General features: G+C 35.0%; 2 long non-coding RNA genes across 2 annotated transcripts; one reads left to right on the top strand and one right to left on the bottom strand.

Annotated features, from left to right (window-relative positions):
• The first annotated feature begins 15,835 nt into the window (after positions 1-15,835).
• Positions 15,836-25,855, top strand: LOC122195030 (uncharacterized). Its single transcript, XR_006184956.2, has 3 exons — positions 15,836-16,532; positions 16,640-16,726; positions 25,707-25,855. It is a non-coding gene; the product is annotated as an uncharacterized LOC122195030 (long non-coding RNA).
• On the bottom strand, positions 16,991-19,783 carry LOC128127441 (uncharacterized). Its single transcript, XR_008225247.1, has 3 exons — positions 19,624-19,783; positions 19,348-19,421; positions 16,991-18,708 (listed from the first exon to the last, which is right to left on the bottom strand). It is a non-coding gene; the product is annotated as an uncharacterized LOC128127441 (long non-coding RNA).
• Positions 25,856-26,890: the final 1,035 nt, after the last annotated feature.

Below are 26,890 nucleotides of genomic sequence, written 5' to 3'. Positions count from 1 at the left end.
TTAATAGCAATTAAAAAATATTAGCAATAATAAACAAAAAAAAGAAAAATCAAAACATTAAATTCACAGCTTAACAAAAGAAAAAAAATATCAATCAGAAATCAACATATCGGATGCAGATCTGGTATCAGAGAGAAAGAGATGGATGTCAGTTGGTGCTGCTTTACTGGAGTCATGAGGCATCAATGGTAGTTAAAGTTGATGACGATATCGGATTTGGTCCGTAAATCTCGTACATCTGGAGGCAAAAATCATAGATATAGAGACATAAATCGTAGATTTGTCATAGGAGATCGTAGATCTATCACCAATGAAGTATAGTGTGATGCTTTCTAGTGTTCCGATGACGAAATGTGGTAGATTTGAAGGTGTAGGCGACGCGGATAGCAAATATGAAAGCGAATGTTATAGATCTAACCAAATTTTGAAAGGTCTAGACTAGAAATGTGATCAAAGATTAGAAAAAACCACTAGAATCATTTAGATCTAACCAGATATGAGCAAGAAGCACAAATAAAAGTCGTCAGAATCATTACGCCTGAGATCGCAGGTGGTGGAGCAGCTATCAACGATGGATCTGAAGCGGAAACACCTCGATGAGGTTGTTTTTTGAGGTGATTCCAGACCTAAAGCAAAAAACGTGACTGCTCGACATTACGATGAAAGTTGAGGGGATGGAGTTCGACGTCAGTGACGATTTTTCATCTTATCTCATCAGATCTTATGAAAATGATGACTTCTGGTGGTCAATCTTGACAAGCAACGATGATGGATGACACAACACGATGGTAGCATCGACAACATTGACAAAGGAGACGACGGTAACAAATTTGATGCGTCGGAGGTTGGTGGAAAGTCGTTAGAGGTTTGTAGTAGGATGATGGACCAGATCTGAACAAATCTGGTGGTTTTCATGTAGATTAGAGAGAAGTAGATGAAGATGAAACACCATACTATCGAGAGAGGGAGGAGACATGGACTGGGATGAAGGAGGCGGTGGTGGGGTTGGTTACCAGCGGTGGATGAAGGTGGCCGACGGTTGTGACATCCCCAAAATCTCGGCCAGAAAAGACCGATTTTTATTTATGCTTTTAAAATAATTTTAGAGTAAATCCTTTTGATTTGAAAGAGTTGCGGAATTTGTTCCAAAAAACAAAGTATGATAAAATAATATTTACCAAAGCATTTCATCAAGAAATGTATTTTCATTATATAATCAAAACTCGGGATGTCATGTTCCGATACAGACCATAAAGCATAAACGATAACATTACAAGTCGTTCAACAAATATATACATATACAGACTTGTAAACAAAACAACTTGATGATTCATCCATCTTATGCTCTGGCGCCACTACCTGTAATACAAAGAAACTGAGTGGGTCAGGCTTGGGAGCCTGGTGAGCATATAGGGTTTTCAACCCATAATAAATAATTATATTTAATTCCACCAACCAACAATAACCCAATTACCCATTCCCGTTATTCTCACTTTACGTCCCTAAGACAACTAACATAAGAGACCTAGTCTAAGAATATTTCTTCAGGGTGACAACACATGCTTCGGGGGTTCCTCAACAATATAAGTCAAATAAGCCAACCATGAGGGGGATGGAGTACAGCGAATGAACACCCAAGTTCATTAACACCTACAGGTGGCGAGCCTACTAGCGTTCCAAATGACTGTCTAGATGACTAAATCAAAAACATCGAGGCCTCTCATCTTTTTATCACAAGCCAACTATCTACCCATGTTCTACCCAACATTTTAGTAGATAAAATATACATTTTTATACATAGTTTAAAACCTGTATAGTATGTTCATTCAAAACACATTTCAGATAAAAGATGAGACACATACACATAACACGTATTTCATAGAGAATAAATCATATCCATGAGATAGAAGAAAGTGAATATACATTCACACATATAACAACAAAATATACACATAACACGTATTTCGTATAAAATACTTCATAATTATGCGTTAGAAGAAAGTAACTACACACTCACTTTATCAGAAGATGATCAGACAGCACTACGACTTGTAGAAGTAGTATTCTTCGGTAGATCTGGAAGATCTTCACAAAAACCAGACTCCTCGCGGGCAGAGCTTCGGCTCGGAAACTCTTTTCTTCTCGGGATCTTCGGGCTTCGGGACTCGCTTCGGGTCTCGGGATGATACCGGGGCTTCGGGATATTTCTTGCACGTAAATCGAGGTAAAACGGGAGAGAAAGAGAGAGAGAGAGAAGAGAAAATAGCAACCCTAAACGGCTGGCCCTTCAAATATATTTATACGGCAAAATCTGCCTTTGCCACATCGTGACACATTTTTCCACATCGTGGGCTTGATCGTCACTGCATGCGTCATCGCAAGTTGCGTCTGGGGGACTCTCGGAGGTGTCAGAAGACCTGCCACGTCGTGGTCCCCGACACAGCTTTGGGGTTCGCGCCTCGAACTTTAGAAATTCATAACTTTTGCATACGAACTCCGTTTTCAACGTTCTTTATATCAACGCGAAGGTGAGATTATGCTCTACAAATCTCGTTTAGACTCCGTTGGCTAATTTTGACTTTATTTTTAATATATTATAAATATATTACTTATATATTATTTTCAGTAGGACGGGATAGGAAAACTCCGTTTGAAATTCATAACTCCTTCATCTGAACTCCGTTTTCGTCTGTCTTTTTATCGTTGGACTACTATTGACGAGATCTTCGACTCTCTTTTAGATTGTTTCGGTTAAGAATCACTCGATCTCATATTTGAGTATTCGGGCTGCATACCGCTAAGTCGAAACTTCGGAAAATCATAACTTCCTCATACGAAGTCAGATTTGGGCGTTCTTTTTATGCACGCTCTCGGTTTAACGAACCCTACGAATTTCGTTTAGATCACTAATGCTAGATATCGCTCTATCTTAAATTCATATTTTACATCATTCGACGTCGTGCCGGTTCTGTTGCGAAACTTCGACAAGTCATAATTTCTTCGTTATAACTCGGATTTCGGCATTCCTTATATCTCCGGAATCCTTGTTTCGACCACTACAACTTTATAAAAAGATATCGGGCTTATCTCACACTTTAATTTTGACGCTTATTTTATTCTTAATTCAATTAAGCCACACAACTAAGCATAAAACACATAATACTCAAATATTTCATCATTAATACTTCAAAAGAATTACAAAGGTTAACCTAGACTATTACATCAACAATAATGCCTAGCCTGGAAACGCGGACGTTACAACGGTGGCCGACTATGGTAAAGTCTAATGAGGGAAGTAGAGGTGAAAAAAAAATTGATGGATGAGTTTTGGTTCTATTTGTTTTTAATGAGAAAATAAGATCTATGATATTATTATTAAAAAAAAATATCTTTTTGTTATACTGATGAAAATACCCTTATTGCTTTTTTTTTTTTTATCATTTATCACACTTAAAAAAAAATAAAAGATTGAATGGACAAAATTACCCTTAATGTTGAGTTAAGAAAATGTGATTCTCAGGGTGAAAAAGAACATTCACATCTTGCTCCATTTATTTCGTTCAACGTGTTATTATTGGTGATTTTGATGGGGAAACCACTATGAAATATGAAAAATCGGAGTGTATATATATATATATATATATATATATATATATATATATATATATATATATATATATATATATATATATATATATATATAAGTGTTGACGAAATCGGCTTAATTGGCCGATTAATCGCTAATTGGACCTCCACCGATTAGATTTATTGCTAATCGGTCACTATAATCGGGTTTGGTCAATACATGTCAAAGTCGGAATTAATCGGAGCTAATCAGATTTGGTCTACACTGGTCAAAGTCGGACTTAATCGGCCCTAATCGCCGTTTAATCGCTTATTATGTGGGATTAAAGTTAGATTTATAAAATTTTGAATTACTTTCTTAATAAATAATGGTCCCCGGTTAATCTTCCGATTAATCCCCGCCTAGCCGATTAATCCTTAATTGCTAGTCCACCGATTTGTGGCCGATTAGCGATTTCTACAACCATGATATATATATATATATATATATATATATATATATATATATATATATATATATATATATATATATATATATATATATATATATATATATATATATATAAACATAGTTTTTTTCGTTTTTTTTTTCTAATTTTTAAGGAACTATTTTTATTGAAAAATGATTTTAAATATATCAAAATTCATAATTTTTTATTCTCTATAAATAGACATTCATATTGATATAATTTTAAGATAAATTAAATTTTTTTTATAGTTTCAGCTATCGTTATTTATAAGTAAATAAAAATCCATCAGATTTTTACTACAGTACATTCGTTATTTACTTATGAATAAAAAAATATGGTGATTTTTTTTTACGGTTTAAATATCATTTATACTATTTATTTATATATGAATAACAAATTAACTGTAACAAAAATCTAATAAATGTTTTATCATATATGAATATCAAATATGACGACAACTAATACACGTTTTATTCATATTTAAATATAATATATGACAAAAGATGATGTACAAAATATATTTTAAGTAAAAAACTTTATTACGTGTTATATTCATATATGAACGAACGATACTCAAACTATAAAAAAAGTTAAACATACTTTTATTCATGAGTGAATAACAGATGTACTGTAATAAAAATCTGATGAATTTTTATTCACTTATGAATAACGAGAGCTGAAACTCTAAAAAAAACAAAATTTTTATTTTATCTTTAAACTATATCAATATGGATGTCTATTTATAGAGAATAAAAAATTATGAATTTTAATATATTTAAAATAATTTTTCGATAAAAAGTAGCTTTCTAAAAATAAAAAAAACAAAAAAAAAAGTTTTTTTGTATATTAAGGTAATGATTATCATAGTTTAAGGAAACATGTTTATCTGTTATCCATTTTCGCTGGTACGCCTAAGTGTTTTGCGACAAAATAAATATGTGGTTGAGAATGATTCCCCAATTCTTAACTTTTTTTTTCTCAATTGAACCTCACCTCTCTCTCTCTCTCTCTCTCTCTCTCTATATATATATATATATATATATATATATATATATATATATATATATATATATTAGTTTGTTATATACTAGTTTATAACCCGTGAAAATCACGGTTACAAAATTAATTAAACTTTTATAGTAAAAACTCAAAATTATTAATCATTTATTTTAAATAAATTATTAATTACGAGATTTTTTTAATTATATAAAATTATAATCATTGATTTAAATAAATATGTAAAATTATATCACTTTATAATTTGTATTAATTTTATTTTAATTTTTATTCTAATGTTATAAATTTAATGTAATGAGAGTGAGAAATTTAAATTTTGAAATTTGAAATGAAGAATCAATTGGTAGACAAGTGACATGCATTAATTAAGAGACATAATAGGTAACACATGACAAAAGAAGAATAAAATATGCATTAACTATGAGGTCTAATATGGTGACACATGTCAAAAAAAATATCGTGTATAAGATATATTCACAATTTAAATACCAAATTCACAGTTTAATAAACATATTAATTCACCAATACACAAAATAATATTTACATGCATATCTTATTTCATATTTTAACACAAATTTATAAAAAATATACAACTTAACACAATCTATTTTTAGTTTAATATATAAAATTCACAACATAACATAATACAATTAATTATACACTAATTCACATATTTAAATAAGTCAAACCCAAACTCTACCACCACCACCAACTACCACACGCCACCACCAACCACATGTGTCACCGTCACAATCATCCGTCGTTCCAAATCAGATTTGTATAGTAAATCATTAATTGATATCTTAAATACTATATTCATAATTTTATAAACCAATTAATTCATTTATTCATAGTTTAATGCAAAATAATTATAAAACTAATATATTCTTATATATTTATAAAGCAAAAAAAAAAAATATATTCGCAAGAAAATTAATACAAACATTCACACATAAATCATACATATTTTAACACAAAATTCATTAAAAACTTACAATTAATGCAACCAATGCACAGTTTAAACATAAAATTCACAGCTTAATGCAACCAATTCACAGTTTAAAACAAATAAAAAATCACAATTTGATACATAAAATTCACAATTTATTATAGTCGATTCACAGTTTAAACAGAAAATTCACAACTTAATGCAGTTAATTCACAGTTTAAAACACAAAAATCATAGCTTAATACACAAAATTCACAACTTAATACAATAAAATTCACAATTTAATACAATAAAATTCACAATTTAATACACACAATTCACATGTTAATATAGTTAATTCACAGTTTAAGCAAAAAATTCACAGCTTAATGCAATCAATTTACAATTTAAAACACAAATCACATCTTAATACACAAAATTCGTAGCTTCATATAATAAATTCACAGTTTAGTACACAAAAAGTATGCATTCACATCCATATTATCAGACTAAAACTTTTAATACAGTCAATTCACATCTTAAAACTTATAAAAACTCTTGCATATGTAGTTTAAGACTTATAAAATCATGCATTCACAACTTAAAACTTATAAAGATCCATTAATTCACAACGTAAAACTTACATTTTCTTATTAATAACAGTTAAAACTAACATTAAAATAACTACACAATAAATGAAACATTAAAACATCACAATCACAACTTATAAAACATAAATTGACATTTTATTTTGAGAAAACACTAACATAATAACACACATTCTAAACTCAATTCACAATATAAAAACCATAAAGCATAAAATATGAATATCAATTTTTTTTGGAATGACAGGATTTTTATTAAAAAGCTAGCAAGAAGCTAGGAAAAGAACATTACAATAACTTACAAGCAGAGACAGGATTATGAAACCAATTAGTCCATCCAATATTAGATTTGCTACACCTATTGAAAACCAAAAAAAGAGTTTTTGACCACGTCATCAAAAATTATGATTTCATAGGCAACACCGTTCCAAAAAGAATGGAATTATGAAAATTCCAAATGCACCATAAGGCGGTCATAATCACCGCGTCAAAAACTTTTCGTTGACCACTTCTCCAAGAGAACGAATTAGAGCAAAATAATAACGAATCTATAGAAAGATGTTGAGGAACATGAACACCCCACCAGATGGCAACTCTAGTCCAAAGATCAATCAACTCACTACACCCAACAAACAGGTGATCAATAGACTCAACCGTAGCAGAGCAAATTGGACACAAGATCGAGTCTAATAAAATTCCCCTATAAGATAGATTTGGTCGAGTAGGAAGCCCATTTAATCTTAACCTCAAAATAAAAATATTCAACTTAATTGGAACCCAATTATTCCAGTAAGTTTCGCCACCACCTGTAGACAACATCCTATTATCAATATAAGACCTAGCTGAAGAGACTATAAAATGATCAGACGTATCCAAGAGCCAACCCAACTGATCCAAACTGGAATTAAGCTGTAAGCCTTGCAAAAAAGATAAAAAAAAGCATCCCACTGGGACTGCTCAATACCACCTCAAGGCACTCTCCTAAGAGAAGTAGTATCCCAACCCATCATCACCCTGTCACGAACTAAGGCGAATTTATGCTGCTCCAAAGCAAAAAATTCTATGAAAAATCTCTGCAAGAGGCCTATCTCCTTTCCAAATATCCTGCCAAAACAAAGTCCGACTACCATCTCCAATCCGAATTGGACATAAAGAAAGCAAATCCAAACCCCGATCATGCATATAAGACAGCATACGAATGACACCATTCCAAGGACCCGTCCAACCTTTTTTGAGAATCAAAGAACCATAACCTCCATCAGAACCATAGATAGCCTTTACAAACCGAAGCCATATGAGATCAAAATTATGAAAAAAAACACCATCTTCATCTTAAAAGCATAGCCCTATTAAAAAAGAAAAGACTACCAACTCCCAGACCACCTTCTTTCCTACCAACCAGCACCCTATCCCACTGGATCCAATGCATACACCTATCATCCAACTCCGCACCCCAAAAAATCTAGAACGTAACGCCTCCAAGGACTGAAATGGGAACCAAAAAAATAGACATCAAATAACTTCCCAAACTCCCCAGGACAGACTTGATCAACATCAGGCGGCCACCAAAAGAGAAAGTTTTCACCTTCCACCCTAACAACTTGGAACGAAACGATCAACAATAGGAGAACAAGCTGTAACTCTGGAAATACATTGACCTAGTGGCACACCCAGATGAACAAAAGGAAGATAGTCCGGAGCACACTCTAACTTTCGAGCCACCAACTCGACCTGAGGCTTAGGGACAACAACCCCAATCAACTTGCTTTTTAACAAATTAATTTTAAGACCCGAAGCAAGATAAAAACATCATAGAATGCGAAGAACTGAATTAGCATTGTTGGGATCCCACAGAGACACCAAAACATCATCATCCACATAAAATAGATGTGAGATATGAATCTCACAAATAGAGACACCCCTAAAAACATTTTGAAGATATGCTTTTTGTAAAGCAACATGTAATCCCTGCATAGCCAAGATAAAGATAAAAGGAGATAAGGGATCTCCTTGTCTCAACCCTCATTGCATCTGAAATTCTCTAGTAGACGAGCCATCTAGCAACACCGAAACCCTAGCTGAACGAAGAAGCTCTAAAATCCAAGAACACCAAATAGAACCAAAACCCATAATCCCAAGACACCGAATCATAAGCCTTTTCAAAATAAACTTTAAAAATCATCAAAGGATTTTTCGACCACTTGCTCTAAGCCACCACCTCATTAAGAAGAAATAGAGCATCTAAAATTTGTCTACCTTTGACGAAGGCAGATTGCTCCAGACTCACCACAGAACCAATAACTTATGCTAACCTATTAGCTAAGAGCTTGCCAATAACTTTATATTAATTGGCAACCAATTAAACTAATAGGCCTAAAGTCCCTAATAGACTTAGGATCACGAACCTTCGGGATGACAGTGAAAAAAGAAGAATTACATCCAATAGGAATGGAGAAATTGCTATGAAAATGATGGACAAAAGTCGAGACGTCCTCCGAAATAAGATCCCAATACCGCTTCAAGAAACCAAAAGTAAACCCATCTGGACCCAGAGCCTTATCTGAACAGCAATCCCAAACAACTCTTTTAACCTCATCGCTAGAGAAAGGATCCTGAAGAAATTGAGCCTACTCCCCAGACAGGGTATTAAAAAGGGACGCATTAGTGGACGGACGACTAAAATTTTTCTTTGAAAAAATATTCCTATAAAATAATGGAATTCATTTTTCACTCTAGTCGGATCAACCACCCACTCGCCATCTATCAAAACACCTTTGATAGCTAATTGCCTCCTTTTCCGATTAATAACACCATGAGAAAAACCCTGAATTTTCATCACCCTCAATACTCTACTGAACTTTCGCCTTTTGGGCTTACTCAACCCTCGAAATATGCTCCAGATCCAACAACTCCTTAAGAACCGAAAACCTACATTGGCAAAGGTCAACAGTTCCTTCATTGATCATAAGAGAAGCATCAATCGCCTCCAAATCCTCCTTCAAAATTTTAGACTTGCCAGTCAAGCGATATCTGATGGAAGAATTCCAAATCCTAAGATTATATTTAAGAAGCTGAAGTTTCTTCTTAAAAATAACCCAAGGATTATCCATTCAATCCCCTTGTATACCGATAGGCCAAGATTGATGAAAGATCTCATCAAAGCCATCCAACGTGAACCAAGAATGGAAAATCCGAAAAGGAGTCGCGCCATAACCGACACTATGCTCCACCAACAAAATCGGACGATGATCAGGAATATATTTATCAAGAACCATTCGTATAATATTAGGGAAACACTCCATAATACAATGCGAAACGAGAAAACGATCCAATTTACTAAACTTAGACCCCGATTTATCACTCCAAGTAAATCGACGACCCCCATAGGAACATCGAACAAATCTGTATAATCAATGAAATCATTAAAAGTTATAGCTGCCGAAGGATTATATTGAGACCCCAATCTTTCCGTATCATCACGAACTACATTAAAATCTCCCATAACTATACAATCTCCTGACACTGAACCGATCAAGTCCGATAAATCATTCCAAAGAATCCTTTTAGAATCGACTCCTTGAGGAGCATACAATGAAATGAACAACATATTCCTTCTTGAAGGAAGCCAAACACCCTCAACCGCTACATACCAATTAGAAACAAAATAACGGCTTTGAGAAAAAAAAATCCGGATCCCAAATGACTAGAATGCCCCCCGAAGCACCACGAGAAGGAGAAAAAAATATGAACACGAGACATTACCCGAAAAAAGAACAAACCGTGACTAGATCAACATTCATCATCTTTGTTTCTTGAATGGCTAAAAAATTAATTTTATGTTTGTTACATAACTTTTTAATCCAACCCCACTTATCAATCGAACCCGCTCCTTGTATATTTATAGATAGGTAATTCATGTCTACGTATTATTAAGAACCTCTCCTTCAATAACACTTTTAACATAAGAATAACACCCATCTATATTAAATCCAATCTTTTCCCCCAATTCCAAAGTTTTTTTTAGCTTCAATATTCAAATAATTCTTATTCATAGATCCATCAGAACCACAATTTTAGGCAAATATTATAAAAATAAGAAAACAAACTACAATTCACAACCTAATAGTAGTGGATTACCAACTTAATATTTTATGTCAATATTATAACAAATAAGAACACGAACTTGGATTTATAACTTAATAGCAGTAGATTCTTAATAGAAGTGAATTCACAACTTAATAGCAGTTGAAACAAATATTAACAATAATAAACAAAAAAAAGAGAAATCAAAACAGTAAATTCACAGCTTAACAAAAGAAAAAAAATAAATCAGAAATCGACATACCTGATGTAGATCTGGTATCAGAGAGAAAGAGATGGATGTGAGTTGGTGCTGCTTCACTGGAGCCATGAGGCAGCAACGGTAGTGACAATTGATGACGATATATATTAGATTTGGTCCGTCAATCTCGTAGATCTGGAGGAAAAAATCATAGATATAGAGATATAAATCCTAGATTTGTCACAGGAGGTCATAGATCTATCACCAATGAAGTATAATGTGATGCTTTATAGTGTTCCGGTGACGAAATGTGGTAGATTTGAAGGCGTAGGTGACGCAGACAACAAATCTGAAAGCAAAGGTTATAGATCTAACCAAATTTTGAAAGATCTGGACTAGAAATGTGATCAAAGATGAGAACAAACCATTAGAATTATTTAGATCTGATGAGTTGAAAACTCTTTTAAGATCGTTTAGATTCTTAACAAGTAAATCAGAATGTAAACAATAGTAAGAACACACGATGAATAAAACAAATGTTGAATGATTAAGACTGCAACACCTCAGAAGAGCTCGACAAAGAACTTCTACTGTAGAGGTGTGCTAGGGTTACAGTATCTTCAAAAAGATAATAATCAGAAGCGTACTAATGATGATGCAGGCATGCACCATAAATAGTAAACCCTAATACCAAAAACACGGATGGACAGGCCCAAACCGTGACAATATTGGACCGACTACACAAGCCCAATGACACAACTCCTAGACTCAACAATCTCCCCCTTTGCGTCAATTGAGGCGAGAGATCACTTCGGTTGAGTGAGGGTAGATTTCTTCACAGTCTTGAATAGCTTCGGTATGAGGGCAAGAAGGGTTTGACAAAAGTCTATATAGCACCGAAGCGTATTCGAAAAAAATCTTCTTATCAGCTTCACTGTTTTGATTACACCTATAAATGATATCAAGAATGTGCTCCAAACAAGAAGTGGAGAACAGGTGTTTGTCATCAAGAGCAAACAAGAATTTTTGGCCTTCACCTCTGGTGAACATGACAGTGTGATACTTCGCGTCGATTTTTCCCATCAGCATCATGTTGACATCGCTTGCCTTCCTAATTGATTTCATTGTAGGCTTCTTCCTTAAGGCAGAGGCAATCTCTTGATCCATCTTGGCAACCTCAAGAATGTAACGCACCAACATTCGCTTGATGTGATCAATGATAGGCTTGTACTATTGTTGATCAGTCATCAAAATGTTGTTCAGGAGGATCAAGTCATGTGGGTTTAAGTTTGGCAAATCTGCAAGAGAAATCACATGAACCGAGCTGCCAGAGCCTCGGGTCACTTTGAACTTCACATTAATAAAATTCCCTACTAAAGTTGGTTTCAATACTTTGACCGTTGTGATTTTTTTTGCGCTCCACGTCGAGTATTGTGGTTGAGAGAATGCGAGATAGTAGTCAATTAATTCTCGATCAACCTTCGGGTCAGGAGAGGAGACAACAACTATTGGCTTAAAGCAATGAAATATGAACACCTTCCGGGTGATCGGCTTGTCGAACTGAGAGTCTTTGGAATTCTCACAATTAAACGAGAGGACCGGTTCGAGCCAGTGAGTGTTGGAAGACTCAAGTGCTTCCTTTAAAAGTTTTTCCAACGACCATAGAGGAAATAGAGATTTTCTACATTCCAATACATCGTTCGCTTTTCTTTTCCTCTCTACTGCTTCTCCTGCGATGCAAAGTTTTTCTTCAAGCTCTCGGTCATTTCGCTTTATTTTGAGAGCATTTTCTTCGGTTTTTGGAGCATTTTCTTCAGTTTCTTCCTCATCATCATCACCGATTTTCTTCTTGCCTTTGTCCTTCACACTAGAACCCGAAGCTTCATTACCCTTCGGTTTAGTAGTGACTTTCGATTGTGAAATGGGTTTTCTTGTTGTGGTTGACCCTGACTTGCATCTCCCCCTTGTTTTGGAGGGACAACAGTCTCTGGAACACCTTCAATATGGCTCAGTATGTCAAGAGGTAGTCTCAGCTTCTCAGCCAAGTGTCGTCGAACGATGATAGTAAGGACCGAATCGTGTGCTTCCAGGAGATTTAAGAGAAGAGAGTGCACATCACCAATGCAGCTTTTGATGACAGCTCGCTCTAACTTAAGGTCATCGATTTCCTTGTGTGCCTGAGTGAGCTTCAAGGCATGATTCTTAACCTTTTTGGTTTTCAGAGCAAGTTTATCCATGACTTTGTTTTCCAAGGAAAGATCAGCCTGGAGTTTATCAAGACGTGCATGGATGGATGTTTGAAGCTCGTTGTGGTCAGACTTGGTGTTTTGGCATGCCTCTTCAAAGTGTTTCTTCTAAGCTTGAAGCGTTATTTTGAGCAGCAGCCTGAAGAGAATCTAGAAAAACATTAGCAACAGAAATTAGTTTTTTGACATTTTCGGTCGCTTGCTTGCAATCTTTTGTGGATTCTTCAACGGCAATGGTTGCTTTCTGAAATGAGGAGGTGGAGGCGTCAATGGCTTTGGCAGCATTGGAAATGGAGGTATCATGCTCCTTGACAAAGGTTGCCAACAAATCCTTGATAACAGCCTCAGAGTATGTCTCGCTGGGAGTGGAAGAGGAAGAAGAAATAAACTTGTGAAGATTTTCATTAAGATCCCTTAAATGCCTCTTCATTATAGGAGCATCATCATCATCATCGCTTTGAACTATATAGCGGCTATAGTAGAAGGAATCAAACTCCATATTCGCTCTGCCAAGAACGGTGTCAGATTCATGTGAGGGAGGTGGAGATAGAGGTTTAGAGTTAATGGGTGTGTTGATACCTGAAGTAGGTGCCCCCGCATCAGATACGTTGACACGAACTTGAGGTTTGGTTGTAGAAGTGGTGGTTATGGTAACTTCGATGAACAAGTGAGTGGGGATTAGTATAGAAGTTGTAGTTGAAGAGGAGATGGGAGGAGGGCACAGAGCGATTGTTATAGGTACTGAGTAAGCAGGAGAAGGAGGAGGTGACGTTCGGTTACCTTGATGAGTCGGTGAAGGTGGAGGCGAATTACCTCGGAGCGAACTCTCATGTTGAGAAGCTTCATCATCACTTGACTCTGGTTCGGGTTGTTGGTCAAGTGGAACATATTCAGAATCACTTGAAGAGGGAGCCTTAGGCTTGTGTGCCTTCTTCTTGACCTTTCGCTTCTTAGGAGCGGAAGGAGCTGCTTGTTCAGACTTTCGCTTTTTAGGCGTAACAACTTTTGATGAGGGACCTTCTTTCTCGCTTTTTTGTTCAGCCTTCTTCCTTTGTTTTGCTGGTTTATCAGCAACATCCAGCGAGCTTTGCATTTCAGGAGTGAGCTGCCTAGGTCCCGTAGGAGGAAGCTTCTTTTATTCATTCATCAGCTTGCTTTCACCAGAAACACACCTGTACATGGATTTAGGAACCGAACCAATGAACATAAAATTTGTAGGATCAGAGACAATAATTTTTGTCGTGTGAAAAGTAGTGATTGACGACATCAACGAGTCTGCCATTGTTGGAATTTGGAACTTCTCCATCGCCCATTGAGTAACTAGGGTCCAAAACCTACCACATGAGATTTCAGAATAGAAAGAAGCTGAGTTGAGGCTTTGAACCGGTTGAGTCCATAGAATAGACCCATAGTCCATGTTGACCCCATGGTACAGACCGTAGAAAAGGGTCATGAAGGCCTTGCTTGCACCATCAAAACCTGCAACCCTCTCCAATAAACCTTTGAAGAGGAGAGTAAAAAGACCATTCCACTGTGGAGGAAGGCAATACTTCTTGAATTTCGTTACTGTGGTAAGAACTTCAGTGTACCCCATATCATAAAACATTATAAAGAGCTGTGTCGTGGTGATCGAATATGGATTGATCATGGATTCGTCGATGATTAACCTTAGCAACAAACAAAACCTAGCTTTAGAAATCGACGTCTTTTGATTGAATATCTCAAAGAAAATCCTCTCCTTGACTTTATCGTATACTGCCGTAGAGTAGACTTGAGAAAGTAGGGACATCGGGACATAATCCACCTTGGTTAGGGCAAACACAAGTGGTGAATATTTGAGGCATTCAATGTAACAATTGGCAAAAATATAGACTTTTGTACGACAATCTATATTAATAATAAACAACGAATAATATATTATCTAAAAATGCTAAGAAAATTTGTTACAAGTTTGAGAATAATGTGAGGAAATTTCATGATCTAGGAATTTGTCGAATAACGATGTTATTTTTATAACCTGAACTAGAACCGGGTTCTTGAAAACAACACCGGTTGATAACCGGGTGTTCAAAATATTATATTTACACAGCTTCTAGTAACTACGAATTTTATAAAAGTGGCGTGTGATACTATCAATGGACAAACACACTGAATTGAAATGTATCAAACTTAATCGTTTATCAACAAAGACTACGGAAAAATTAATAACAAAAATCTAAAACGGTTACGTCAACATAACATCAAGTTGGAAAATTATATATATATATATATATATATATATATATATATATATATATATATATATATATATATATATATATATATATATATATATATATATGTCGAGAACAAATACAAATGTGTTATTATTTAAAATAAAACAAAAAAAATTGTTATTTATAAGTGTAATTATAAAACACATATTGTATTAAAACTAGTTATATATAATTTAAATCCAAAAATTTTATATATGTATATAAATATAGGAACATTCAAAGATAGGATGCAGGGGATAACATGTCATATATACCGACGTTTCACTTGGAAGAATTATTAGCCATTCATTTATATCCCATGCACATACACAACAACATTTACTATTTTATATACACATAATACAAATTCAAAAGATCTAACTTACAAATACAAGATATAGAGTACTCATTGATGCACATGCAAGTAACAGAAAACAACCTGCAAAGTCTATGTCTCGTTACTTCACTTCACCTCTCAAACTCTAGATTCTAGTTTCTTAGGAACTAAACCATATTTACTCAGTTAACCAATAGGGAAATCCAATCTTAGAAAGATTTGAAAATATCTCTAATGATCTTCAAGATATGGCAAGTTGCTTTCATCTCTTCTTCTCACCTTAAAAACTCACGATATCTCCCCCATACCTTCTCTATTTTTACCTTCTTATAACCCATACGTAACACTCAGTTAGCCATTCAAGATCACTTCCAAATTCAGCCCCTCCCTTCTCCACGAGACCCATCAAAAACAGAGGAAGAAATGGAGCTGCTGCCTCCTCCTTTTTAGCTTCCTGTCACAGCATTTAGCACCTGTCTTGAACCCATTTTTATTCCAAAAATACCCCTTAAACATGTCTCCTGTTACTGCTATGTTTGAAGTCAACAAAACTGCCCCAAAACTCTTCTTTTTATTATGTTCTTGCTGAATTTTCGAGAACCTACACACACAAATAGTTGCTGAATTCCAGGTACCAAATAAGCTCCTGAAAACCTTCCTGTTGCTGTCATTTTTCGAGATCATAACAACCCATTTGAAAGCCATTTTCGAGTGACATAGATCCCATGACAACCTCTTCCATGATGCCTAGAAAGATGGTGTTCAACTCATGACATAACAATCGTTTGTGATAGTATTAGAACAAAGGTATACATAAAACTTTTACTTATGTTTTACATCTTAAAAATAACCCACAAGTTGTTATGAATAAGTAGTTGTAATTTCTAACTTAATCTATCATCATCTATGTTAAGTCCTCCCCAAGAATACTTCCGACACAAGCCTTCGAGAAACCGGGAACATCTCGACATCTTTGAACCCGATAACGATACGCAACTAAAGTGAGTTTTCTACGGCCCCTCTTTTATGTTTTACAAGTTTTGGGGGAGAATACACACTGAACAAATTATAGTTGAAAGATTTAAAGGCTTTGCTAACTAAAAATGCAAGTTATGTCACTAAACATATCTAAGCTCAAATTTCAGCTTTTCACAGTAAAGTTATGGTCTGTTCACGGATTGTTTTGCCCTCCTTAAACTCAATGGATTTCAAAACGGTACAATATGGAAATAGTTCAGGTTTATACCTTTCCAAGGACTACTTGCACGTGTTCATACGATTTTTCTACAATTTATAATGATTTTTACAAAACTGCCTATCATTTCAGAACATTTGCGGACCTGTCTGTAAAAATGAACATTTTCACTCAGGTTAGGAACCACTTAAGGTCAGGGTAAAAATTATGGACAAATTAGACTTATTTTCTAAACTCTGAGAGTTTACGGATCCAGATTTTGATTTACGATGATTTTTCTATGATTTTTATAAAAACATGGACATAATTGCCCTTTTGATTTATCTTGCTGTTTGGACTTTCAAATATATATACAAAGTGTTGTGGTAAATAAGAAGTACACCAATTATGATATTGTTTAGTTCACACATACTTTAATAGTTACAAAAGTGTAAATTATAGCAAGTATTTCTAATATGATCATGTTGAAAACCTCATAAGATACGATGATTTGGACTATGTCGATTTTGGTCACTCACAGCTGGGGTGTTGTATAAACTTTGTTATTCACTTACAGTCGGAGTACTGTCTAAACATATATATGGTCACTTACAGTCGACGTAATGTTTAAACTCGTATAGGGACACATATGACCGTTGTCCTGTTAGAACTTTGGTAGTTTTACATTTTTAAGCATTACAGCCAAAAATCTTTAAATCCAAACAATCGGGAATTATAACAAAGTCCCGGAAATAAATATACTAAGATACACTGGGATGAGGTTGTATGTAGTATGAATATTGTTTGTAGATTGTTAAAACGATTGTTAGTGTCTATCTATACAAACACTAAATATTTTGCTTCTCAAAAATATGTTAAAATTTACTTTTATTGTAAATAAGTAACATGGGTACTCATACTAGATTTCAAGTATCGGTTCTCACACGAAGCATATCGGTAATATTATTGACCCTGTTTTGCACAACTTATTTTGTTAAACATTCCAAGTTCTATAAAGATTTCTTTTTATGAAACTCACGGAGTCAAAACCTGTGGAACTCACCAACAAATTTTGTTGACGTATTTTAAAAAAATGTGTATTCTCAAGTAACTAAGGAGCTGGAGGTAGGACATCGGTTCTAAGGAAATTATAGAGTTCCTTTCTTTTGGGAATAATCTTGAACTGTTTTTATTTACTGTTGTGTGTTTAAACTATGAATATGTAATTTCAATTCCAACACTTTAAGGTTTGTAATATATTGATTTAAATATATTAAGTGTTCGATATATGTGGTTGACTGTGATCCAATTGTATAATGTCGCAACCCCGACGATTTCCGCCGCGGGTCGGGGTGTGACATTCAACCACTTGGGGCATGTAAGGATCATATTGGAAAGGAGAGAGATCGATGATCATGTTTTGATTTGGTTTGATGATGAGAAGACAGAACTGGGCACTTTGTTTGTGAACTGAAGAGGAGTCTGCCATTGATGAACCTTAAAGAGAAGAAGATTGTGACATCCCCAAAATCACGGCCAGAAAAGACCGGTTTGTTTATGCTTTGTTTAAAAATCAGAGTAACATTTTAAATGAAAGTGTTGCGGAATTTGTCCCAAAACAAAATATGATAAAGATTTATCAAAAGCATTTCCGTAGAAATGTATTTCATTAAAAGACTTGGGATGCCATGTTCGTACAGATCAAAAGCATAAACAGTACAATATAAGCCTTACTACATTATTTCATATCTACAGGCCTATATCCGTAATCCCTCGTCCAACATCATATCTATGCTCAAGCGCCACTACCTGTAATACATAAAACTAAGTGGGTCAGGCTTGGGAGCCTGGTGAGCACATAGGGTTTTCAACCCACAATAAATAAGTTTATTAACTTCATTAAATTAAACAAACCCGATTACCCATTCCCGTTATCCTCACATTACGTCCCTAAGCATCTATCATAAGGGACCTATCCTAAGGATTATCATCGGGACATACACTACTGCTAAGGGGATTCCTCAACAATAAATGTCCTTAAGGCAACCATGTGGGGGATGGAGTACATCTGGTGAGCACAGAGTTCAAATAAACACACAGTTCGAATAAACACCTACAGGTTGTGAGCCTGCTAGTGTTCCACTGGACTGTCTAGAATAGTCCGTGGTCGTCATCTATACTCCGCTAGATGACTAGATCATCAATAACATCTATAACGAGGCCTCTCATTATTTCATTTTATCACACAACAACTAATACATCTACCCATGTTTTACCCCAACATTTTCGTAGATATAAAATAAATATACAGTTTAAATCTTTGAAAACATGTATAAAAATGTTCATCTAGCATAGATAGCAAGTATTCAGGTAATATGCACACATAGCACGTAATTTATATAAAATACTTCATATCTATGTGTAAGCTGAAAGTAACTATGCACTCACCTGGTAAGGTGGTGACTCGGCACTCGGACAGCTCTTCGTTACTTCTTAAAACAAATTTTTTCCTTGACCAAAACCTTGTATTAATACCACTAGAGTTTAGTTTTAACGTTAATCGCGACTAATTAATAGTCCAGCTATTATTACTATTATATAAGCGTTAAATAACACTCAATATAACTCATAATAATAGCCCAAATAATTATTTTAAGGTCCTAATAATGTTACTATAATTAAATAAAAGCTATATTAAATATAGTATAGGCGTAACTCACTTACAATGGGTTTTTATTAAAAACTGGGCTTCGCTGGAGCAGCGTTTCCGAGCCGAAAGCTTTTCTTCTCGGAGCCGTCGGGCGCTCCGGGGCTTTCTTCTCGTGATAGGGAGGTTCCCTAGACTTGGGAGGGGTTTAGGGAGGCTAGAGAGAAGTTAGAGAGAGAAAGAGAGGCTTATGGTGTGAAGAAAATATGAGGAGTTCACCCTTGTATTTATAGGAGTTTTATAGTAAAGTAGTCTCTAAGCTTCGTCCGTAACTTTTGCATACGAGCTCCGTTTTTGTCTGTTTTTTTATTGTTGAGTTCCTATTAATGAGATCTTCAACTTTCATTTAGACCTCGTTAGCTAATTCTCATTCTATCTCGGATTTACAAAACTGTATCGAATTCGCCGCGCTCGAAAAGTAGAGACTAAGCTTCGTCCATAACTTTCACATACGAGTTCCATTTTTGTCTGTCTTTTTACCGTTGAGTTCCTATTAATGAGATCTTCAACTTTCATTTAGACCTCGTTAGCTAATTCTCATTCTATCTCGGATTTACAAAACTGTATCGAATTCGCCGCGCTCGAAAAGTAGAGACTAAGCTTCGTCCATAACTTTCGCATACGAGTTCCGTTTTTGTCTGTCTTTTTACCGTTGAGTTCCTATTAATGAGATCTTCAACTCTCATTTAGACCTCGTTGACTAATTCTCATTCTATCTCGGATTTACAAAACTGTATCGAATTCGCCGCGCTCGAAAAGTAGGGACTAAGCATCGTCCATAACTTTCGCATACGAGCTCTATTATCGACGTTCTTTATATCCACGCATTGGTATTTACGAGTAATACAACTTTCATTTAGATCCCGTTGGCTAAAAATCGACCGATCTAAAATTCAGATTTCGGGCTGTGCACTGCTATGCTGAATCTTAGAAAAATCATAACTTCCTCATACGAAGTCAGATTTGGGCGTTCTTTTTATCGATGTTCTTAGTTTAACATATTCTACGACTTTCGTTTATAGCGCTAAGGCTAAATCTCGCTCTATCGTCCATAACTTTCGCATACGAGCTCTATTATCGACGTTCTTTATATCCACGCATTGGTATTTACGAGTAATACAACTTTCATTTAGATCCCGTTGGCTAAAAATCGACTGATCTAAAATTCAGATTTCGGGCTGTGCACTGCTATGCTGAATCTTAGAAAAATCATAACTTCCTCATACGAAGTCAGATTTGGGCGTTCTTTTTATCGATGTTCTTAGTTTAACATATTGTACGACTTTCGTTTATAGCGCTAAGGCTAAATCTCGCTCTATCGTAAATTCACTATTTACGCTTCCCGGTATCGTGCCGGTTCTGTCGCGAAACTTCGACGGGTCATAACTTCTTCGTTATAACTCGGATTTCGGCATTCCTTATATGCACGGAAACCTTGAGACATATTCTACAACTTTATGTAGAGATATAGAGATTATCTCACACTTTAATTTTGACGTTCATTTTTATTTTTTATTAATTATACATTTATAATTAAATAATAAACACATAAACACACATAATTCACATAATACTCAAATATTTCATCTTTATTATTTCAAAAAGAGTTACAAGAGTTGACCTAGACTATTACATTGACAAAAATGCTTAGCCCTGAAACCCGGGCGTTACAAAGATGAACAATAGAGAGAAATCGCCGTATAATGCTCGAGAGGATTTTTAAGTGGTAAGAGTGTAAAAGTAAGGTGATAAATCTCTTTATACGATTACCGTGAGAGAAAAAAATACAGAGTGATGATTGTACGATCCTCTGACATGACGCCTAAAAAAGCACGATTTGACAACTGTTACCCCGAAAAGTGTGTAGAGTGTGTCAGGTGGCGTGAGAAAAGGAAACGGTTCAAATTCACGTGCCTTTCAAAATCTTATCCTTTCACCTTCTCTTTAGTTCTGAAACGATTCAAGTTCCTGTTGAAGTGTTGAGTTACCTTTTCACTTCATATGAAATAGCCTTCGCTCCCAACATATTATACCATCACATCATAATGAACAGAACTGTATATCTGAGAAATAGCCATTAGTACCACGATCAAGACTTGTGGAAGATCATAAAGATCTTCATGCAAGAGTGTGCCAAGGAAAAAGAAATAAAGCAAATTGTTTGTGGGATTTAAGTGATGTCAATTAAGACACAAAGCACTGGATCCCAGACATGAATCTCTTCCTTCAAAGTCAAGAGAGACTTAGAAGTGTCTATGTGGTTTCCCCTTAAAATACGATCAAATACTTATTAAGAAGCATTGAAAGGCATCTTTTAATTATAAGGTTATTAGGGTGGCTTTCGCTTCAACCACACTACGGAGCTTGATATAAGACCGAAAGTGGGATGAAGTACTTGTGAGACCAATGTGGCCTATAAAACAAGTAGGTTGGATCATTTTTCAGTGACTTGGTGATTTTATAGAAATCTCAAAAACAAAATTAAATTGGATATCTTGGGTAGAAAAGTCTTGGTATTAGACAATTTCATAAAGATCGCTCAAAAATAAAAGGAGATTTCTTGGTGCCTCCCACTCAAGTGGTTTCGTTAATACTTGGGTAAAACACTAGAACGTTTGATTGTTCACCGTCAATTCATTGTAGGTGTTGGATTTTGAGTTTCACTTAGCACGTGGTGAAATGAAACTAAGATCATTAACGCGGATGTTGTGTAACCGTAAACCTTAGTGGTAAATACTGAGAGTCTCAAGGGTTAAAAGAATGAAATGAAATATAATGGATAAAGGTGTAGAGATGGTTAAAGAACAAAAAGTACCTCTGCTATGCGAAAGTGACCAAACAGTTAACTATTAACTCAATATGAGAAGAGTAAGGTAGCTCGCGACTTAAGTGATTTTATCAGCCTGATTGGGAAGAATCGATTGGTATAAATCAAATCATTAAGGCTTCAATTGAAGTCTTTGAGGCATCAGTCAACATGCAGCAACATGATTCTACGAACACTTAGCTAGTACAAAGATAAAGAGAATTATACCTACCCCAACTTCATCATTGGAAGTTGCCCATGAGTCCTTTCAGTATTATATTTTTGGTATTTTGATTTTATTTGTGAAAAAGAAAAAAAATGAATAAAACTAAACACAAAATAAAATATTTTTGATCATTTTGATTTTTCTTAAAACAAACAATAAAAACAGAAAATAAAATATTTTTGGATTTTGTGACAACCCAAAATTTCCTTTCGGTCAAACCCTAAAAGTCAACCACTTCGTGTCATAAGTTAATGTAATTATTTCTTACTTTTAGGAAATATAAAGTTCGTTTGATTATTTTAATATTATTTTTAAACGAACGAGTGAAAGAAAGTGTCGTCTAGGGTTTTGAATTTTAAAAACCGCAAACACCTCGCGTCTTAGAAATTCACGACCAAACTTTTATGTTTGGGTTGATAATTCACCCAAAAACTGTAAACTCATACCTATGTATGAGTTTACTCCCCAATAGTCTAGTTATTGTGTTTACTCCCCAAGTTCACAAAAGAGTAAACTCCAAGAACTCTCTCAAGTATCATCCTAGATTAAATTCCAAACCTTCAATCTTGTAAGTGTTCTAACCTTTTTAAGTAAGTAAAACACTTAATCTAGTGTTTATATATCTAATCATCCAACCATATTTGTATTTTGACTAGATTTCCAAAACACCAAGAACACACACTAAGTGTTCTTGGCATTTTAGCTCAAATCAAGCCTTCTAATAGTAGGTGCTTTTATCCTTGAGTGATTTTATGCTAGTATTACATTTGAACATCAAGAATATGTCAAGAACACAAGGCTAGAGGTGTTCACGGTCCAAGGTGATGCTTGGGCCGTAAACACCAAAAAGAGCACCAAAGTGTGCCTAAGTCCTTATCTAAGCCCTAGTTTGATGTTTAAGCCTTCCATGAATTGATTAAACCTTCCTTTGATGTATCTAAGCCTTGAAAAACACCAAAATCCAACATTTATAGGTGTTTACGGTTTGGGGATCTCCCAAAACCATAAACACCCTAAAGTGTGTCTAAATGGATTATTTTCCTTCCTTAGGCTTAGAAACTAGCACATACACTTACCTAATTGTGTTAGGGACTTGAAAACATGGCATTACACTTCTCCATAAGGGTGTACGGTAGTAAACCCAAAGGAAAATTCCATTAGGCCGTAAACTCCTCAAAGGAGGTGTTTTGATGCCCTAGTCCCTTCCAAAGGCCAAGCCACTTAGTAGAATTGCTTCAAAAGGGTTGGTAAACCACAAAACAACACTTAGACCTTAAGACTAGAGTTTACGACCGTAAAATATAGAGTTTAATGCCGTAAACTCCCTAGGTCTTGACCATCAAAACCGTAAACTCCAAGGGAGTTTACCCTTGGACTCCAAACACACTAGTTTTACCCTACCAACACTCGGATGCAATCCTTGTGATCTTTAACCCTTGAAACAAAGTGTTTTCATGTTCTAGGGTGTCCCAAATTAATTTATTAGTTATAAATTGGCTAATTAGTTATATATATGTTAATTATATGATAACTAGGCTCGTGCGTGTGTACAAGCCTTCATTTGTCACCTAGCACCGTAACCGACACTTCAACCCAATCCACTCACCTCAAGTGAGTTCATACCCCTTTAATTAACCTTTGAAATACTTTTAAATGTTTTAAATGCTTTTATGGAGGGGGATACAAGTTGGATATTTATGGTTATTACATCAATCACACGTGATTAATAACTACAAAACCAATGATTTTATTACTGTTCAAACTGTTTATCAAACTATTTTACTTCAAACTGTTTTACAAACTCTTTTACTTATCAAATACTTTTAATTAAACTTTTTTACACTTATTATAAATTGCATGCCCGTATATGTATAGTTATATAAGTAATGTTTAAAAGACTTAGGAAGACCATCCACCTTGTTTCCTTTTCCTCGATTTGGATGTGGTTTGATAGGATATCGGGTACTCGTCCGAAGGTCGTTTAAATATTGATTATATATCATGTGTAAATATATAGACATAAAAGTGCTTCCATATTCATGCGTACTAGTTACATCATTAGTAGGCTACCATCGGGGTAGCACAGGATCATACTTATACTATTGCTATATCAATGAGTCAGTTCATTCATGAGTCAATACTTATTACTATGAGAACATATACATTACATTACTATAAGAACATATACAACTATACTAGAGGAAGAACATATACAACTATACTAGAAAGAGAACATATACGACTATACTAGAGGAAGAACATATTCAACTATACTAGAGGAAGAACATATACAACTATACTAGAGGAAGAACATATACAACTATACTAGAAAGAGAACATATACAACTATACTAGAAAGAGAACATATACAACTATACTAGAACGAGTAACATTACATTACATATACATGAATACGTTAACCATTGTGATCTGAATCGGAGCATGACTTCAATGTCATGGCCCGTGTTGTAGCCAGAGTCTCTTGAAGGGAGAGCGTGAGTTTGCGTATAGATCTATACTGGATTGACTATCCTACACCTTGCTGCTAGCTACAGCCGGACCTACAGGTCTGCGGGTGCCAAACGTCATTTCTTTTTACGACCATTCGTATGTCGTTGTTACCAGTCAATAGTATGGTGCAATAAGTCACATGATACCTTAATATAAATCCGGTTTAAGGTAGTTAGTACAACAGTAGTTCCTATAATACAACACTACAGTACTACAATAATTTACCCCTTTACATATATTTAGTGATTATTTCACTTAAACATTAATGTACAAACTATATTTTGTTAATGATAGTTACACTTGGGAAATTACACACTTTTACAACAAACGAACATACGGAACAGTTAAGCCTTGGTAGAAGGCTACTTTAATAGAAAATATAGGTTTTTCTAGGAGATTCAAACTTTTACAAACACTTACAAACATTTACATACCTTTTACAAACTCATACTTAAAACCATGTTCAAACGTTTTGATAAAAAACACCGACAATAAAATACTTATGAACTCACCAGCTTAATGCTGATAAACTCTTTCAAAATAACTTGTATTCTCAGGTCGACAGTAGACAGGTACCGAGGCCAGCTTTTGAGAAGATGGAGCGCATACAAGACTCATCTTATTATTTTGATTTACTTTTTGGTGTCTATAACTGTACAGAACACTTGTATTAAAATTATATATTTAATGTAATGGATGATGTTGTTTGCTTATTTACTATTATACTGTGTTGTGATACTTTACATGACGTCCTCTGCCCCAGAACGTTTCCGCCGTTCTTGGTTTTGGGGTGTGACAGATTTTATGAATTTTTCTGAAAAGAAATAAAAATAGAAAAGAAAAGATTTTTGATTTTATGAAAAGAAAAGAAAAACATAAAATTAATTGAGAAAATACATACATAGGTACAAAAAATATACAACGGAAACATTACCATTGGAGTGATGAAGCGAAATGGACTGAGCGTTCGGTCGGTTCCTGAAAAATCCGGAACCGAAATAGACTGAGCGTTCGCTCTATTTCGCTTGTCCAATTTTAATGAGGCGAAAAGGGTTTTGGTACTGATTCAGCTTCCATCATTCCTAAGCCTTGGAGTATTTTATTAAAGCTTGCTTCAGGTAAGACTTTAGTGAAAATGTCAGCTAATTGGTCAGCAGATCGAACAAAGTGAATCTCCACATTACCATCTTCAACGTGATCCTTGATGAAGTGATATCTTAGTGCTATATGTTTCATTTTGGAGTATTGCACTGGGTTGTGACATATTCAAATAGCGCTTTCTGAGTCACAATAGAGGGGAATCTTCTTCATGTTTAGGTCATAGTCTCTAAGTTGACTTTGTATCCATATGACCTGTGAAGTGCAAGATGCTGCAGCAATATATTCAGCTTCGGCCGTAGAAAGAGACACGAATGTTTGCTTCTTGGATTGCTAGCTAACGAGTTTTCCATCAAGGAATTGATACTCGCCAGTTGTGCTCTTTCGTTCTAACCCACATCCCCCTATATCGGCATCATAGAATGCTTGAACAAAGAAGCCAAATTTCGCCGGGTACCAAAGACCGAGAGATGAGGTTCGCTTCAAATATCTGAAGATATTTTTCACAGCCACCATATGAGTTTCGCATGGATTAGCTTGGAACCTAGCACAATAGTAGACATAAAACATAATATCTGGTCTACTAGCAGTTAGATACATTAGAGACCCTATCATTTGACGATATAGTGTCATATCAGCAGCT

This window comes from Lactuca sativa, chromosome 7 (genome assembly GCF_002870075.4).
Source record: "Lactuca sativa cultivar Salinas chromosome 7, Lsat_Salinas_v11, whole genome shotgun sequence".
In the NCBI taxonomy this organism is placed as follows: Eukaryota; Viridiplantae; Streptophyta; class Magnoliopsida; order Asterales; family Asteraceae; genus Lactuca; species Lactuca sativa.
This window is presented reverse-complemented; position numbering and strand designations above follow the sequence as displayed.